The following is an 18040-nucleotide window of genomic DNA, read 5'->3' on the forward strand; positions in this document are numbered from 1 at the left end:
AGAGATGGATATAGATGGAAGAATCACAAATCCTCTAAACTATCTCATTTTATCACATGTGAGAGGAAAAAAAAACAAAACAAAACTAATAATAGGAAAATTGCTATCAAAACCTGTTCCATAATTACCTTCATTGATATAGCCACAGACTGCTGAAAAATCCTGTATCTAAATACACCCATCCTCAACAGTCCTTTTAGGACCCTTGAAATCTGGCCAAACACAGTTTTTGAGCAATAAAGGAAGACAAAGTTTTTCTCCAGATTATACAAACTACTGCATACCAATAGAAAACTACATACACATTGCAGAAAATACACACACAAGAAAAGATTTTTATCTCCCAATAACATTTTGAGACAGTACTTGCTGTATGCCCTACATCATATTATGAATATTTATCATCCTTTGTTTTAGTAAAAGAGGTTCTTTGCCAAACTCAAACATATAGAAGCAGCCTTCAAAAAACACATAATGTGTAAAGTCATATGACTTTTAAGATTAGATTACAGGAAGGCATGTGTGCCCTTGCAAACGGTTCTATCACTATCTCAAAGTACTCAACATATGCAAAGACTCTTCCAAGAATAAACCATCAACAACCACAAATATCATACATGAAGAAAGCATATAATTTACAGCCTTTGTTCAGGAAAACACAAAGCATCATTTTAACATATCTGTTTGCAATGCCGAGAGCAAATCCCAGTATGAGATACTTTTGCCTTAGGTCAGGTAAAAAAACAAAAAATATTCAAATACACTATAAAAATAATTCCAAACTACAACCTTTTCCTGGTTAAAAATAAAGTCTCTAGGGCACACGTTTCCAGTAATTCTAGATCTATCATGTCAGTTGAAGGCACAAAAGCGAGGGAAAACTATTACAGCTGCCATTTTAGTTCTCTCTTCTACTTTCTGAACTTTTTACATACATAAACAAGGAGCAGTGGGATTGTTGAGAACTTGTCAACTTCCCTTTTTTAGGCATAGAGAACGACTTGAGCTTAAAGCAAGCATTCCTCTGCAGTTTACCAGCCAGTTCATGTGAAACTTTACATGCAATAATCCCACAGATGCCCAAATACAGCTGCTGAAGATGAGCCAAAGTAAAATTCAAGACTTAGAATGTATGTAACTTTCATTTCCAGTCAAGAGACAGAACAACTGAGAAGGGAAAAAACCAACAGAAGCAGCAACTAAGGTACCCCAGAGCAAGATTAAGTCTTCACATTTGCTTTGTATTTTTTCTTTTAAGGAGACAGTAATTTATAAAAACAGAACAAATCCAGCATACTTCAAATTGGGGGGGGGAAGTAAAAGCCTAGTACATTGTATTAAGATACACTACGTATACTTTTTCCTAACACAAACATACTGTAGAAACAACCCTCCAGTAAAACCTTCATATTCAGCCAGAAGTGCCTACATACACTAGAACCTGTCTTCTCAGCTTTCTAACTCTCACCAGCATGAAAATGAAATCCCTTTTCAACTGCTGCAGATCAGATCAACACTCTGTGTTCTACCAGACTTCCAGTAGGATTCCTCTTGCCACCTCTGATTTTTGAATGTTTTTTCTCAGTCCAGGAGGAAAGAGTAATTCCCCTTTGCAGACAAACAAGCACCCAAAAATTCACTTCAAGTGTTAGAAATTAACACTTCACCTTGTCAAACATCTGTCATCATTTAGTACAGTACAGTTTTTAATATCTACAATATTAGTGCTACATGTTTTTTAAAAGTACTGTTGAAAAAAAGAGTCAATCCTAAATTGCATGAACCATGAAGGAAAGCTCCTAAAGTTTGGAAGAACTGACAACCTCCAGCAGTGTTAGCTACCCCACAGTGGACTAGCACAAACATGACGCACAGAGTATTAAATCCAAAGGCAAGTTTCCACGGTCATCTGTACAAGTTCTTCTCACCATGCAACTCACTTAACCTTATGCAGTCACATCCACAACAGACTTCAGACAGGCACACTGCCAAAGTGCATCAGTGAATAACCACTTCCAAGACAGACAACTTGCTAGCAGCACATTTTTAAGGTACCTGAAATACAGTTCAGTCAATTCATTTCTGGTGTTAGACAGTGATCATAAATGGCTGATACAGCTAACCGTAAACCTTTGAAATCTACAAGCCATTCAGTAATTGTTTTGAGAATAATTACGAGCTCAACATTTAAGAACATCACTTAACTAAGCCAATGTTCATGTGCTCCATTTACACTCTCTCAGATCAAAGTTCTTCCCCAGCAGAATTACTGAGAGACTTGCAGCACCAGAAGAGACAGCATTAGTGCTCATGGAAATAAGTAAGTAGGCCATGGAAGAGGGAAAAAACAAACAAAAAAACCCCACATCCACCATCATCCCTCCTCTCTCACCCCCAGAAAAAAATTACACTACCACTTTCATGCTACAAAGAAGCTTCGCTGCAGCATTTATTGAAGTAGGTGCAAATTAAGAAAAAAAAACTAAGAAAAAAAAAAACAACCAATTAAAAAAACAACTAACCCCAACTCGGGGCAGGGTAGAGAGGGGATGTATTCATATCTACTTTTTTCCCATATACATCTGTCCTTGGCCAAGAGTGTAGTAGTTCTTATTTTAATAATATTCTAATACAACTGCCTACACCATCACAGTGAACCTACGTACTGTTTTATGACTGTAACTATAACCCAACCTCTCTGCCTTGAAGAGAAAGCAAGTAATTTCCCCTCTCCTTCCCACAAGAACCCATGGATACATCTCCGCTTTTGTAGAGATACCAGATCTGGCAGGCAGGATTTAGCTCTTAGGCTGGAATGTGGCACCAACAAGCCGTTCCCCCCAAAGCAGGAGCACACACTGCTTACAGACCCAACTGGTAAATCTCTATAAGCATGCTACTGTAGATTTACCAACTAAGATCAACATCACATTTGTTCTTCATATACTGCTCTTTCTTCCTTCATCATCAGTATATAGGAGAGCAGTTAAGCTGGATCAAACCACCCATCCAACACAACAGTACAGGCCTACAGCAACAAGTGTAAACAGAATGAGTGTAAACCTAGGAAGCATAGCCTAAGCAGGATTTCTGTTTCATTATCAGCCCTCCTTTGTTGGATCTGCATTCAGAAGACAGCCATCAAGGAAGGCTCCAGTGATCAAATCAAACAAAAAAATTAAATAACAGAATACTTCCAATATTGCTCTGCTTCAAAAATAAAGGTTTAGCTCAAGAACCAACGAAAAAGAAACCCTTCATTTTGACCATACATCTCAAAGACAACCAAGGAGGAACTACAAAACCTCAGTTTGCAACTGTATCCAGGTTATGTGGATGTATATATAAAAAATATTTTAAAACTGACAATTTTCATAGATAGATAGATAGACTAACTCATTTGTTTTGTTACATAGCTATTGAAATATATTGTTCAGAATAATTAAGAACCAGCAAGGCAATTCATGATTCATTTTCACAGCCACATTTCCAAAGCAGTCTGTTTCAGAAGCCTCCATTTCTGTTCTAAGCACACATAATACTCCATGTAGTTCGGAAATAAAATACATTTCAAATATATAGAATGCACAAACAGACTCCTCTTTATCCACGCAACCTCCCAGAACTGCAAGTTAATAACCACTAATAGTTCGGGAAGGGGAGAAGAAGGGAGGGGGGGAACAGACAAGACCAGTGTTCTAATCCTACAAAATTAGGAGATAAGTCTACCAGTGACAGCAACCCTGAAAGTGATAACAAAAGAAACCAGAAAAATATATTTGATAAGACCATCTTTGATTACTGTATGAAGAGTTCAATGACAATCATTCTACCTCAGACAATCATCAGGTCTACCCTACAGCTCTCCCACTGCTACTCATACACAGCACCGAGCAGCCTTAGTTAAGAGCGAATAAATTAGAAAGGGCTTTTTGACATGGTTTACCTGCAGGAACGACTAATAGCAGCACTTGGTTAGTTCTAAATATATTGTTTTACTTCTTTCAAACTGAGTCTGCTTTTAAACCAGAAGTAAGATGAGCCCACGGTGGGAAGGAGGGCAGGCATCTCTGGTTGTTGCCTCCTTTAAGGACAGCCAGGATATGAAAAATTAAAGTTCTTTCTAAATAACAGTAAGTGAAGGTATTGCCCAGTCCATTAAATAGTCCTATAGATGCATTTGAAGTAAGTTCTTTGGGCACAGCCTCTACACAGCAATACTGTATCTACAGAAGTTGCCAGAGTGATGAAACACTACCAGTTCTAAATCAAGCACATCAACCTAACAGCCAAGGGAAAATGCACCAAATATAAATGAGCCCTGCCTCATTTTGTCACAGCACAATTTTTAGCTGGCCTTGCCCTCTAAATATATACGGATGAGAGCACAATTAATAATAATTCACAAACGGAACACTTGCCAGGTTTAAAATAGGAAGCATACCGTATTGATGGGTTCCCCCTTAGTTGTATTTTCTATGGTCTCATTTGCACAGGAGCAGCTGCTTTCCAGATTTTTTTTCGCTACTATCTTAGCACAGTGTATTGCTCAAGCACTACAGTAAAGACTCTAGTACAGCTCTATGGCTTTAGTGTCACCACACACGCACACACCCCCTTTTCTTGTGAATTTTATCTGTGGTTGTACAATTACTACTGTATACAATAATCCTCACATGTAAATGAAGATCCATCCTAATCAAGGCAACTCAGAGCCTCGCCTGAAGGTTTAACATTTAGATTTCAGCAAGACCACAGCCATAACGAAAGAGGTTAGAAATACTTAGACAAGTTTTTCTAGCCTACTAATCCTCTAATTAGCTGCTCAGCTTACCCTACTAAATACATCTGACCAATCTGCTTCTAGGAGACTTACAAGAAACACAGCAGCTATACAAACCTTGTTTGGACAAGTATGTCCAATAGACATAAACAGACTTCAGTCAGACTCTCCACAAGTTGCATTTTACTTTTACTTTCCAAAACTCTATGTGGATGGCAGTAAAGATATGTATATGTGCTACTTTAAAAACACCACAAAACCCAAACCCTTTCAGGAAAAATGACTCTAAACATGTTAATGTTTTGCTTCTCATACCACTGAAATCTAATGTTTATAAGTAGTTTTATCTCAATACTTCTAGCAGGTGTTACTCCAGCCAGGGTGACACTGAGCACCACAACCTGCAAGAGAAGCCATGTCCCATCCCAGACAAATCAAACACATCTCTGAACAGTAAACAAAGTGTCTGTGTTAATCACACCAGAACATGAAACTGGGAGAAAAAGTCAGAAAGAAAAGGAAGCATAACACCAAGAGACTGGTCACAATTGTGAATGGCTGTCAACTATGACACACCACAGCAATTCATAAAATAACCTGGGTTAGAACAAACACAAGAAAAAAGGATGGCATATTTCCTAGCAAAGTATGACTAAAACACAAGTAAATACTTGATTAAAATTAGAAGCCCATTTGAAGTCAATGTGAGTGTTCTGCAAGCCAGAAAATTTACCATTAATTTACCAATTAATTTAAAATTATTTATTTGCATAATCTTAGCAAATAATGTCACCAATCCAACACAAGATATCAAACTGCATATCTAATATTATAGTAGCTATTTTACAAAGTTGCTTTTTATCACTGCCTCACAGGACTAAATTTCATTCAAAAAAAATCCACATCTCCATTCACTTAAATTTCTGAAATTACAGTTAAAAAAAGCAGAAGTACCAGAATCCTTATAACAAGCCACCTCGTATCATTACCTAGTCTTCTAGGCATATGCATGCTTGATAGAGTGCTGTGTCCAGAGCCAAAAGTAGCATCACAATGAAAATCAAAAATCGATCACTGTTCTACAGAGACCCTTACAAACAAAAGGCCACTGCAATCTGATGCATTTTAACATGTCTAAATCAAACTCTTACATCTTATGCTCACACAAGGAAATAGAAAATTTACTTGTCGTTTTATAAAATTTATATAAAATAATTCAGGAATCTGTAAAGCTTTACAGCTTAGGAAAATTCCATTCCCTAAGTTTTAGTTTCCAGGAAACTCTTAAAGTAGTAAACCCTGTTACAACACTGCATTGCAGTTACATGGCAGTGGTAACAACAACCCATACAAGTGCTAAGCAATAGCTTGTAATACTAATATTAGAATTCACTGCTTCATTATACAAATCCCCACAAATGGAGTTTTTTATCTGTGCCACTAAGGTCTGAAGAAAATGCTATCTCCATGATCATTTTACCTCAGTTACATAGCTCATTAAGTTCCCTTTTTTTTTTTTGGTCAAAAAAGAACAATCAATAGATTATTTCAAGATTCACTACCAGAAACATCCCTGCTATACTTGCATAGAATCACTCAAAGCCACAGCTGATAACCTCCAAATTAAAAAAGGCTGACTCAAAATAATGCAAAAGAAAAATAAAAAATAACCCAACACAAAACACTCAAACACTCTCAAAATCTGGTAGTATGCTCTCACAATTGTAAAAGTATATTTTCTTTCTGAATTAAGCTGGTTACTATGATTAAGCAATTTCAACAACAGAGCAAATATCTTCCCTAATACAGAAAGCTGTACTCAAAGTATTATTTCTATCACCAGATCTTTCAAAAATTTCTTCCACAACTGGTGAGTCTAAGGTAGCACACCATTCTGAGACACAGCTGTTACATATCACTTGCACCAAAGCACGTTTGAGCCATTATTAAGTAATACAGCTGCTATTTACATACAGGTTGCATTTTCTTCCCTTGACGAGCTTCTTCCATGCTGATGTGCAGAAGCGGAGAATGCCCTTGTACGAGACCCTGTAATGAACCTCCCAAGAGATCAGAGCCTGCGCATACATGACTGCTTTAGCTCGCTCTGCTTGACACAGATGTACTCCGGGAAATTGCTCTCCAGCCAATCGCTCCCGCTCCAGTCTCTCATCTCCCAGGCCACTGATTACAGCTACTGCAGGGTCGCACAGCAGCAGAATGGGCAAGACGGCGTGCCTTCAATTCCAGCTCAGAGAATACCAAAAAAGGAACTGAAACAGAGTTCCAGACTTAACATTTTCTGTATCAGCAGCTGCTAAGAACAGCTCCAAGATAATATTTTTGCTCTGATCCAAGACTTCATTAGCACTACAAAATGAAAACACATTTGTACCTCAGGTCCCAGAACAGAACAACCCAGAAGTCGAACATCTGCTAAGTGTGTTTATTGCTGCAATTATCAACCTTTCACTGAATATCCATTATAAAGCAGGTGGTTTTTTTTACACAAGCCATATATTCTTGTTTGACAAAATAAACCAGGGCTTCCTAAAAAGAGAACTCCTCATTTATTTTTTTTCCTGTTGAAGAGGTAAAAAAGCTTTGCTGTTAGCTGCAATTAACCTCATGTCTGCTGCCTGAGTAAGATGGCTCTCTGTTCCAGGTACGATGTGAGTAGCAGTACTTTTTCCTCACTTAAGCCAACCTTAGAAAAACGCAACCTTTGCTCCAGCAGATCAAATTCAGAGCTTCAGTTCGCTCTTTCCCTCTTCATCAGTCACATACCTTAATCTCCTTGTCCCATCATAAAATGATGGGAAAACCAGCTCTTTAAGGTTTTACCCATAACTTAACCTTTATGACATGCCACTGGCCTTCCTTGTTTTTTCTTCTTTCATTCCTACTTCTTGTATGAGGAGAACTCTAGTAATGAAGCTGGACTGGTGCCATGCCAACAAACAAACAACTTGGACAAAATAAAACAAGTAACATACTGTTCATAAACTTGGTGCAAATACCACCAGCCACATTGTGCAACTGTGAAGACTGTATTTATCACCTAGCTGCAGAGAAATAGAAGGCCACATTCAGTTCCTCTCACTGTCTTTCTCAGTCCAGAAAATTCTGGACTAGAGTAATACTTCAATAATTCATAGACTACAAAAAGTATTCTCAGATAGTGCTGACAAGAGTTTAAAAGTAGTTCGTTTCCACTCTGGAAATATATGTTCACTCTAAAATATGTATGCATCTTTTCACTTCCAAGCTCTTGAAGGTCTCTCTGCTGCCATACGTAAATGACCATAAACTAAATGATTCATACAGGAAGCACAAAGTCAAACAAAAATATCAGATACCCTAACTCTTAGTGCTCTCTTCTCAACTGTGCATCCTAAAACAAACCTGTTCTTTTCCTGATGCAGAGCACAGATACATACAGTTCTTCACCTGCACAGATGAATAGTGAAACAGCTCTGCTGAATTGTGTCCTGGTGTTCTGACTCTCCCATATTTTAATGCACTGTTTCTTAGCATAAATCCATACTAGAAGTAATTCAGTTGCTACAAGTTCAAAAAGATGGTTTGTTTAGGTTGAGGGTGGGTGTATGATGGGGAAAGAGGCTGCCTATTCCTTTGGGACAGAATAAGTGGGGTGGGAATCACAGGTTTGATTTTTTTTTTTTATTATTCTTTTTATAAGTTTGGGAAAGAATACTTGCTTTTTTTGGAAACTTACAAAAAAATCCCACCTCTCTGAAGCAGTTTACTGAAATCTCTTTACAGGTTGTAGTCAACCAATTCCTAGTTAACAGTCACTCAATTTTGGAACAAACAAGAAAAAAACACTCAGAAGCTGTATTCGTTTTCTAAAAAGCAGAAAGCAAAGAACATGTTCACGAAGAGCCAAGCTGAAAAATCCAACACTCCAAAATATAAACGTGTTTTTTTTCAAACAGATGGAAGGTTTTGTCTTTTAAGTCCTATACCAAAACACTTTGTGGATAAACATCTGCTCTTCCCTAAGAATAAATATCAGGAAAAAGCTTTGCATTAAATGGAGAACAACACAGCAACTTCAAACTGCAACTGTCTTAACATGTTTAACTACAGAAGTATTCTAAAACAAACTGTAGGCAAATATATTCAAAATTATCACATCCTTGAACATGTTCAGTGACAACACTCTGAGAACTCAGCAGAACTATTTGTGCTGCAGCAATATTTTAACCATATGCTTTATGCTGCAAAAGAATCTCTGTGAAGTCTATGAGGACTTTTTTTTTTTTTAAATAAAAAGAAACATAAGTAGCTATCAGGAAACATACACTTTCTTTATCAATATATCCTTCTTAATTTTCACTTTTATACCCCTTCAAGCTACACTTATTTGATCTTATCTCAGTCTATAAAATCACATTTTTGAAAGACAGATCCAAAAGAGTATCTCTTATCAAAAAAAAATATTCTTTTGAGTTCCTAGATCTTTTCATCTTTTCACAAGCGATATAGAACTATGATCCCAGTCCATCATGAAGTGGCAGTGAACCGCCTTACTGCAGGGTCTGCAGAGTATCTAGCAGGCAGAGCTGATATGCCATTCTGAAATGGCAGGACATTTAAAGCAGCTGCAGTAAGCAGGACTGAGCTCTCAGCAGAATTTACCACATGAGCTCCAGCCCAGTTGCTATCGGACAGAGCCAGATATGAGCGCAAGGAGACTGAATGCTTCTTTGCTTGCAAAGAGGCCATACTGACACACCCATACATGTGGCCCTGTAAAATGGCAGACCTAGTATGAGGTTTCTATTGATATTTTAAAATTCTGTTTTGGGGGGTGAGGATTGGGGTGTTACGAATTGCACCCATAATCCAAACTCAATAATCCAATTGCACCCATACTCCAAACTCAATCCTTCCTTGTATGAACAAATTAGAGTACGGAGTTGGACTTGATGACCTCAATGGGTCCCCTCCAACTCAAGATATTCTATGATACTATGACCATCTTTTCCAATACTGCAGCCCCAAAAAAACAACAAAGGTTTACTGCTGCCTTTCTTCATGCATCTGAAAGGGCAGAATTTAACAAACTCAAAGCACCTCTCTTTAGAAAAGAATATAAAAACCAAGAAATACTTATGAGACAGCAAGACAATACTTCTAAATGAGGCTTTATTTTGGAGGGGGCAAGTCTGGCCCAGGTCATGGGGGAGTCAGGAGAGAGGCAAGGTGCCAGGGAATTAAGATGATGCAGGGGCAAGTTGTATGACGCACTCTAATGTTAGTATGTGAAATACCACTATGGATGTGTCCTAGTTAGAACAGCTGGGACCAGTTCATCATTGTATGGGTGTAACCCAAAACTGTGCATTCTATAGCCTTCCATGCCATTTCCCAGAAACCGTTATCAATGAACCACTTACACCATCTGCCCATAGAGCCTGACTCCTCAGGCAATAACTGGGTGTTAAGAGGCCTGCGAGATAGGAGGGTGTTCTTGTCCTCACGCCCATTGAGGAACCCCCCAACCCTGAGGGAAGTACTGAGCATTCCTGCCTGAACTGGAGAATATATCTCGGAGTCTTGGAACTTTTGGAACCACTCGTGGGATCCAGAGGAAGACTGCAGATCACCGCTCTCAACCACACTGCAATCACCACCCTTGACCAGACTGCAACAGCACTCTCACCAACAGGTTTTCCCCTCTCCTTTTACTTTGGACTCAAGGGGCCCAAAGAACACCACTCTGTTCATGCCCCAGGGTGCTGGGTTATGCATTTGGGTTTTGTGGGTTAAAACCAATTGTTTGTCTGTATAATCGTACTTATTGTATTATTTTAATAAATTGTTATTCTGACTTATGATCTCTCTTTTGAGTTGGGTTCATTTCCCCTGCTGGTTTACCTTTAAACCAGCACAGGATGGTTTTGTTCTGCTTCTTATTAAATGGGAACCTACTAACTCATATTAAGAAGAACAGCTTCCTAGGAGTATCTTATTACAAAGAAATTAAATCTAAGGTATACCTCCAAGGAGATGTTATTACTTCAGCAAGGGAACACAGAGACTTTTGCAGACAGTGGCTCATCATTTAATGAATTAAAACTAGCCATAAAATCCAAAAGTCTGACTGCCTTCAAGTATTTTTCAGAAAAAAATTTCCACATAATAGCTAGTTGCCAAGGCATACATCTTCATAGCACACTTCAAGCTTGCCTCAGTTTGTATCAGCACATACACGTGGAACTGGGTGTTTCCAAAAAAAAAAAAAAAAAGGAAAGAGTACAAAAAAAAAAGATGTATTCTATGCAGATATTCTCTGGTGTGTTGTCGCAGTAGTGGACTCTTGAGTTTCGCAGCACATTGCAGGAGAGCTGACAGGAGCCACCAGGATGCTGAGAACAAGCATGAATGAGGCAAGATCACTAGCTTAAGCCCTCCTGGAATTATACAATTACACATCGTTTGGACAGCTGAGAACTTACTCTCTAGAGAGGATATCACTGAAATTTATAATCTGAATCCTCATTACCAGTGAGATTACTATGCTTTCTACTGTACTATGTACTACTTCATTAATCACCCCACAGCCCTGATCTGCATACACTGATGAAGCAGAACCATGAGAGATGTGTGTAAAGCTTTTGAGTACTTATTCCTGGACTCAAAAACATCCCTCAGCAGAGAGGGATGAAAGTGACCATCTTCAAACAGAACCCTCCCAGAATTTCACTCCAAAATGTATGAGCATGAGGTCAGCACACATATATGGTAGTGAGCTAGGCTAGGGGGGATGGGTGATTTGGGAGTTTGGGAGTTTGAGGGGGTTGGGTTTTTACTCTTTGGTTTTCTTTTTTTTTTTTTGGGCGAGGGGGGGCATGTGGTATGGACACACACACAGAAGGATGAGGATAATTTCCTAAATTCAAACCTGCTCACTTTACAACATATTCCTCATCACTTGCCACATGTTTAAATGCTTTACAATCACTTGTATAAGTATGTTGAATCATAGAATGGTTTGGGTTGGAGGGGGGCCTTGAAGCTCATCTAATTCCAACCCCCTGGTGTGGACACGAACACCTTCAACTACACCAGGTTGCTCAGAGCTCCATCCAACCTGGCCTTGAACATCTCCAGGGCTGGGGTAATCTGTTCCCTGGGCAACTTGTTCCAGTGCCTCATCACCCTCACAGTAAAGAATTATTCCAAGTATCTAATCTAAACCTACTCTCTTTCAGCTTTAAGCCATTCCCCTCATCCTGTCACTACATGCCCTTGTAAATAGCCTCTCTCCATCTTTCTTGTAGGCTCCTTTCAGGCAATGGAAGGCCGCAATTAGGTCACCTTGAAGCCTTCTCTTTTCCAGGCTGAACAATCCAGTTCTCTCAGCCTTTCCTCATAGGAGAGTTGCTCCATCCCTCTGATCAATTTTGTGGCCCACCTCCAGACTCGCTCCAACAGGTTAATGTCCAAATACTAAACATTCATCCTCTAGATTAATTTTCTAGAACAGATGGCATAGAAGCAAACAGCTGATGAGTCCAGATATGAAATAGCATAATAAGGGGTAGATAATTTTATCTTGTTTGTATTGACATTATTTGAAGTACAGGCACAAGAAAGCTTTTTCCTGACAGCAAACTGAAGAGGAAAATAGAAAAGGAAAAGAGAAAAAAAATTTTTAAAAAGTAAAACCATCCAATTATTCACTTAGGGCAGATTCTTCAAATACAACCAAACCAAGCTACACCCACAAAGAACAGTTCCCTGACAAGACCACCAACTACCAGCAGCTAATAAATAAAAAAATTCTTTCAATGAATGCTGCAATTTTTGAATATTTACATACATGTCTTTCTCTCCATAGGAAAGTGAAAGACCATGAATCTCACCAATTCACATGAATTCAAGCCTTAACTCTTCACCTTCAGCTTTCCCTGTGTCTCAAGTTCTCCATTCATATAACTGCATCCCAGTCAAATCAAGTATCTCTAAATAACTTACTGACATGTTTACTCTTAGAGTGAACAAAAATGACTACCTACAGATCAAAACTCAGCAAGCTATAATGGGAGCGTAAGGCAGTGTTTCCAACATTAGTAGCAGGAAACTGATACAGTAGGAGGAATCAGCAATCTGCTGGCCCACGACATTTCTTTTTAAAAAGAAGGCAGGAAGAATGGAAGTAAAGCTCCAGGTCTGCTAATGACCACTGCAATCTGAAGTAGGGCAGAAATTCATCATAAATTTTTAACTTGCTAAGTGCTGTAACATACAGAATATTCAGGTGCTGTTATCTGCAGATTATTTTAATAAAATGTAAAAAAAAAATTCCACAAATTACATCTCCCAAGTTATGCTGAGTAACTTCAAGGTATCTGAACTCTACTTTTATCAGGCATACCAGTTAGCCTATTACCACTGTGACATGTTGAATGTCAGCTAGTCACCAGTGTATCAGCAAGCCTTGAACTTTGACAAATATCATCCTGTCTACTTCAGAAAAGTAGCATGACACACTATTACTTGAAAAGAAACCAAAAGTTCTGTGCTACTTTCAATTTGCAGAGAGTAGACACTTGTAACCAAACAGAAAAGGCTCAATTACATAAAAAACAAGGCTGGGCTGGTTGCAGCCATTGATGCTGCACACACAAAGTCCTGAGCAAGGGGAAGGTACCCAAGCAACCTGTAATTGTGAAAGCAAAGTTCTTCAGTAGAAGAACAGATGGGAAGATCCAAGAAATTGCTAGTGCCTTGGCTTTTGTGGCATAAAAGTTTTTGTTTTATTCAAATTTTTTTAAATAAAGACAAGGTGTAAAATGAGGTGAAATAATAATAATAATAATAATAATAATAATAATAATAATAATAATAATAATAATAATATCACTAGCATTGGTGGTTCAGTGGTAGAATTCTCGCCTGCCATGCGGGAGGCCCGGGTTCGATTCCCGGCCAATGCAAGTTGGTCCTTTTAGGGATGTGATTCTGTCCCTCTACTCTGCTCTTGTGAGACCCCACCTGCAATGCTGCATCTGGCTCTGGGTCCCCAGCACAGGAACGACATTGACCTGTTGAAGAGAGTCCAAAGGAGGGCCACCAAGATGATGAGAGGGATGGAGCAACTCTCCTATGAGGAAAGGCTCAGAAAACTGATTGTTCAGCCTGGAAAAGAGAAGGCTTCAGGACGACCTAATTGCAGCCTTCCAGTACCTGAAGGGAGCCTACAAGAAAGATGGAGAGAGACTATTTATAAGAGCATCTAGTGACTAGAAGAGGGGAATGGCTTCAAACTGAGAGTAGGTTTAGATTAGATATCTGGAATAATTCTTTACTGTGAGGGTGGTGAGGCACTGGAACAAGCTGCCCAGGGAAGCTGTGGGTGCCCCATTCCTGAGGTGTTCAAGACCAGGTTGGATGGAGCTCTGAGCAACCTGGTCTAGTTGAACGTGTTCCTGTCCACGCCATGCCAGGGGGGTCTTGAACTAGATGATGGTGCCTTCCAACCCAAACCATTTTATGATTCTGTAATTCTGATTATAAGTAAACATGTATCTTAATATTCATTTCAGAAAGGTAACACTGTCAAGTTCTGTTTCAGTTTGTTGGGTGTTTTTTGATGTTTTTGTTTGGGTTTTTTTCCAGCTTCGCAAGTTTAATCAGCTTATGGGATAGGAGACAGGACAAAGTGAGAATGACACCTCCCCTGCGGAGATCAGGATCTAGTTAGTCCAGCTCACCCTTACCATGAAGCCGTATCTTAAGATGTGTACTTTCTTGCCAAAATTTCTTCCACTTTGCTCTTGCAATTCTCAAGTACAACAGAGTACCTTATATATCTGAAAAGTCTAAAATAACCTTTATAAGAGAAGACAGGTCTTGAAACTTCTAGGAGCCAATCTAAAGGGATTGGCTTTAGAAGGGCCACTAAAGGGACATTTAAAAGGGGATCCACTTTGTTCCTTATTTGCCCTGCCTAACATCATGTAAAGCTATGCAGCTGAGCTCCTTTAGTTTCTGTTCAAAGAAAGCAAGTAGCTGATTTTCTGATGTACTAAGAAGTGTAATGTTTTCACTATGTCTGACTAGGAGGTTCTGGGAGAAGTCAGTTTAAAAGTAAGGTGTTGATTCTGACACAACTGATTCATGTATGCCATCGCATATGACACTAATTTTACAAGAAAGTTCAGTTCACAAAATGCAAAGGGAAACCGAGACAGAGATCTAAAAATTAGCCAAAAAAAGAAAACCTAACTCTAGCTACTTCATGCTTTGTCTCAAGGACAAACTACTGATATTGTTTGTAATATTTTATTATTTTTTCATTTTGTGAATAACTATGTAGAGGACAATCTACAATACAGTATTTTTAAGAAAGGCCCACATACTTTTCTTGTAAAGAGAAAAAAAAAATGCTGTAGGACTCTTATTGTAAATTTACAACTTGAGAAAAGTTGACCACATCCAACACATGGAAGGCAAATTAGTTGCTCTTGATTTGTTTAACACTTAGAATTCTCTGCTTTAGAGAATTTTAACATCATTTCCATGGGAGTTCTAACCAGTCAAAAACTACTAAAAAGGGTGCTCTGTGAAAATGCATTTTTAATTACTTTAAAATAAGCATTAGAAGTTACCTAGCTTCCTAATAAAGCCATAGACTACACTTCCATGCACCTTAATCTGTACACTGCCATCTAGTAGCACAAATACAAGTTAAAGATTGATTTTAAGTGAAATTGGAGCATGCACAACAAAGAACTTAGTCTTTTGGCTTTCACAATGACTTCTGGAAGAGAGACAATTATGCAGCCTTGCATAAAGTCTACCCATAAAAATTCTACTGCCATGATTTTCTTGTAAGGCAAATTTGAACTTGCAGAGTAAACTTACACCAGCCATGCTCCATGAGATGCAACTACAGCAATTCTGACTAGCCCTAGGAACTCCTAGGCTGGCATCCATAAATAAAAGTCATGGCCCTAGACACAAAGTCCCCGCCTGCATTCTCTGCCTGAACTTGAAAAGAGATTCAACACCTTTAAGATGTCCTTACAAACAACACTGATACTTTTAACAGATAGAAAAATAAAATACCAAGTCAAATACACAGTAAACCAAACATTAAGACAAATACATAAAATACATCATCCAGATTGGACACCTAAGCAAAAGACCTTCCAGCAATATGAATCAAATATGCTACATCCAATAGCTACAAGAACTTTACCTTAACATTTGTAATTCAGGGTTTTACAGCTAGCAGGGAAATTTTAAATGCTGAAAAAAATGCAAGAGTTGATCTAGACAATGGCAACCGTACCTGGCAACCAAATGAATTTTCTTCAATGTTAGATAAGGGAAAAAAAAGAAAAAAAAATGGCATTATCTTTCTAACTATTTAGAAACTAAGTCTTGAGAATAAGTATTTCTTTCTGATATTATCAAATCTATAGAGAAGCCATCTACACAGAATACAATAATTGCTTTTACTGTGACATAAAATAAGAACAACACAGCTTACAGCCCTGGGGACGTGTTATCATATCAAGTAAATTTCTGCAATCAGATATCTTAATTACGTATGCATTAATACAACTTTAAATGTTCAACTGCGTTTTTCTGGGGGTGAAGAACATCTTTACTTGAAGGTTTTTAGCAATTAAACCAAGCTTTCACCATTCCATGATTCCAAAAGACTGTGTTCTACCTCAAATTGATACAGAAGAGAGCTTGAAAAAATAAACACAAGATATATGAGGAAACAACAACTAAGAGCAACAATATTGAAACTTTCTCACCTACCACCAAAAACAACAGGTTAAGAAATATTTAAATAGGAAAAATTTGAATATACTTGTCCTCTAGGCAACTACCCATGTTTCTAATGATAAAGTTTCTCATTTGTCTAGATCATATGCATATTATAAGCATATCCATCCCTTTTTTCAGTGTTACTTCACCTAAGTCTGGACACATAGAAAGAAATTAACCTATCCACCAAATTATTTGCTTTTATTCTTACATTAATTCACAGGACTGACTCTACAGAAGAAAATCAACTGCCTGTAAACTAGGTTGGAAAAGTGTCACCAACAGCATGTTGTAAAGATCTCCCATGTACAAAACAAACAATCAAACTGGCTTCTACTGCACTCTAACCTTAATCAAATGAGACTGTCTCTGAATTACAATAAGGCATTCAACTTTGGCAGAAAGTGGTACCTTTTTATTAACATTTGAATACACTTTGATATTTGGGGCAGCACGACATCATAGCTTTTGCTTATCTTAGCACCAACTTCAGAGCTTCTGTCTGATATTTAATTCATTTAAATAGAAGCAATAATTCATATCTGATATAGCCACCTCTTACAGACTTCCTCAAAAACTGAGGTTTCCAAAAGCATCTGTGTTTTCAATTTGAACCAACGTTGATTATCAAAATCAACATTAACAGAAGCATTATTTTAAAAAAAAAGCATATAAAGCAAAATCATTCAAGCAAAATGGGACAAATAAATGATTATTTTAAAATATTTATAACCAGGTCAACTGTCTACTAAAAGCTATTTATGTTGTCTGAGGTCCCTGTACATTGACAGGAACTCATAGAAAGGGTAAGATGCCCTTTTCTCAGTGGGACAGAACAACTGTGCCAAAAGGAAGCTCCCCCATTAAAGGAAAACTGAACGATAGCTCAGCTTAAAATTACAACATCCATACTAGGACACTAGGGGGAACCTGAAAGCAGTACACATCAAAAATCTCTTGCATGCCATTAACCCCCAATTTTCACTCATGGACAAGTGATTTAGATATGCAAGAGAAGAGAACTTTTTTCAGACAACTGAGGTCAAAGCACTTAAAACATCTGAAATGCTGTCATACAGACTACAAAAATGGGAAAAAAGCATGGTGTTCTGATAACCTCAGAAAGGAAGCTATTGTACAGTAGTACAGACAACATCCATCACTCTCAATTGTTACAGTTCTTCTAGTCTTTTCTATTGAAGAAAATTATCCAGCTGCATGCTCAAATAGCAAGAGAAGTATGTTAAACAAAAAGCAGTTTAAAAGGCTGCAATGTTTATTTACACTTTATGTTTAGGAAATGAAACAAAGCAAATAGTCTGAAGAAAAGTTTATTCTATGTATTTGAAGCTTGTTTCTACTTTTGACTCATTCCATAATGCAACTGGATGTTTGGTATATATGGCATATATAATGTTATTAGCAACTTACACA

The 18040-nt window shown here is 38.0% G+C and overlaps 1 protein-coding gene, 1 long non-coding RNA gene and 1 other non-coding gene across 11 annotated transcripts in view; 2 read left to right on the forward strand and 1 right to left on the reverse strand.

Moving 5' to 3' along the window:
* SLC4A7 (solute carrier family 4 member 7) overlaps nt 1-18040 on the reverse strand; it is a 93677-nt gene that overhangs the window by 60384 nt on the left and 15253 nt on the right. The window contains exon 1 of one of the 9 annotated variants that reach the window (XM_017817980.1): nt 6758-6868. The exons of the other annotated variants lie outside the window; for them this stretch is intronic. The gene's annotated coding sequence lies outside the window, so the exon portion shown is untranslated. Of the gene's footprint in view, nt 1-6757; nt 6869-18040 lie in introns of those variants that run through there. 9 annotated transcript variants of the gene reach the window in all.
* Nucleotides 8143-13584, forward strand: LOC108498814. The gene is made up of 3 exons (XR_001875321.1): nt 8143-8153; nt 13334-13337; nt 13466-13584. It is a non-coding gene; the product is annotated as an uncharacterized LOC108498814 (long non-coding RNA).
* Nucleotides 13685-13755, forward strand: TRNAG-GCC. Its single transcript has one exon. It is a non-coding gene; the product is annotated as a tRNA-Gly (tRNA).

Source organism: Lepidothrix coronata, unplaced genomic scaffold, assembly GCF_001604755.1.
Source record: "Lepidothrix coronata isolate B3197 unplaced genomic scaffold, Lepidothrix_coronata-1.0 Scaffold64, whole genome shotgun sequence".
Classification (NCBI taxonomy): domain Eukaryota; kingdom Metazoa; phylum Chordata; class Aves; order Passeriformes; family Pipridae; genus Lepidothrix; species Lepidothrix coronata.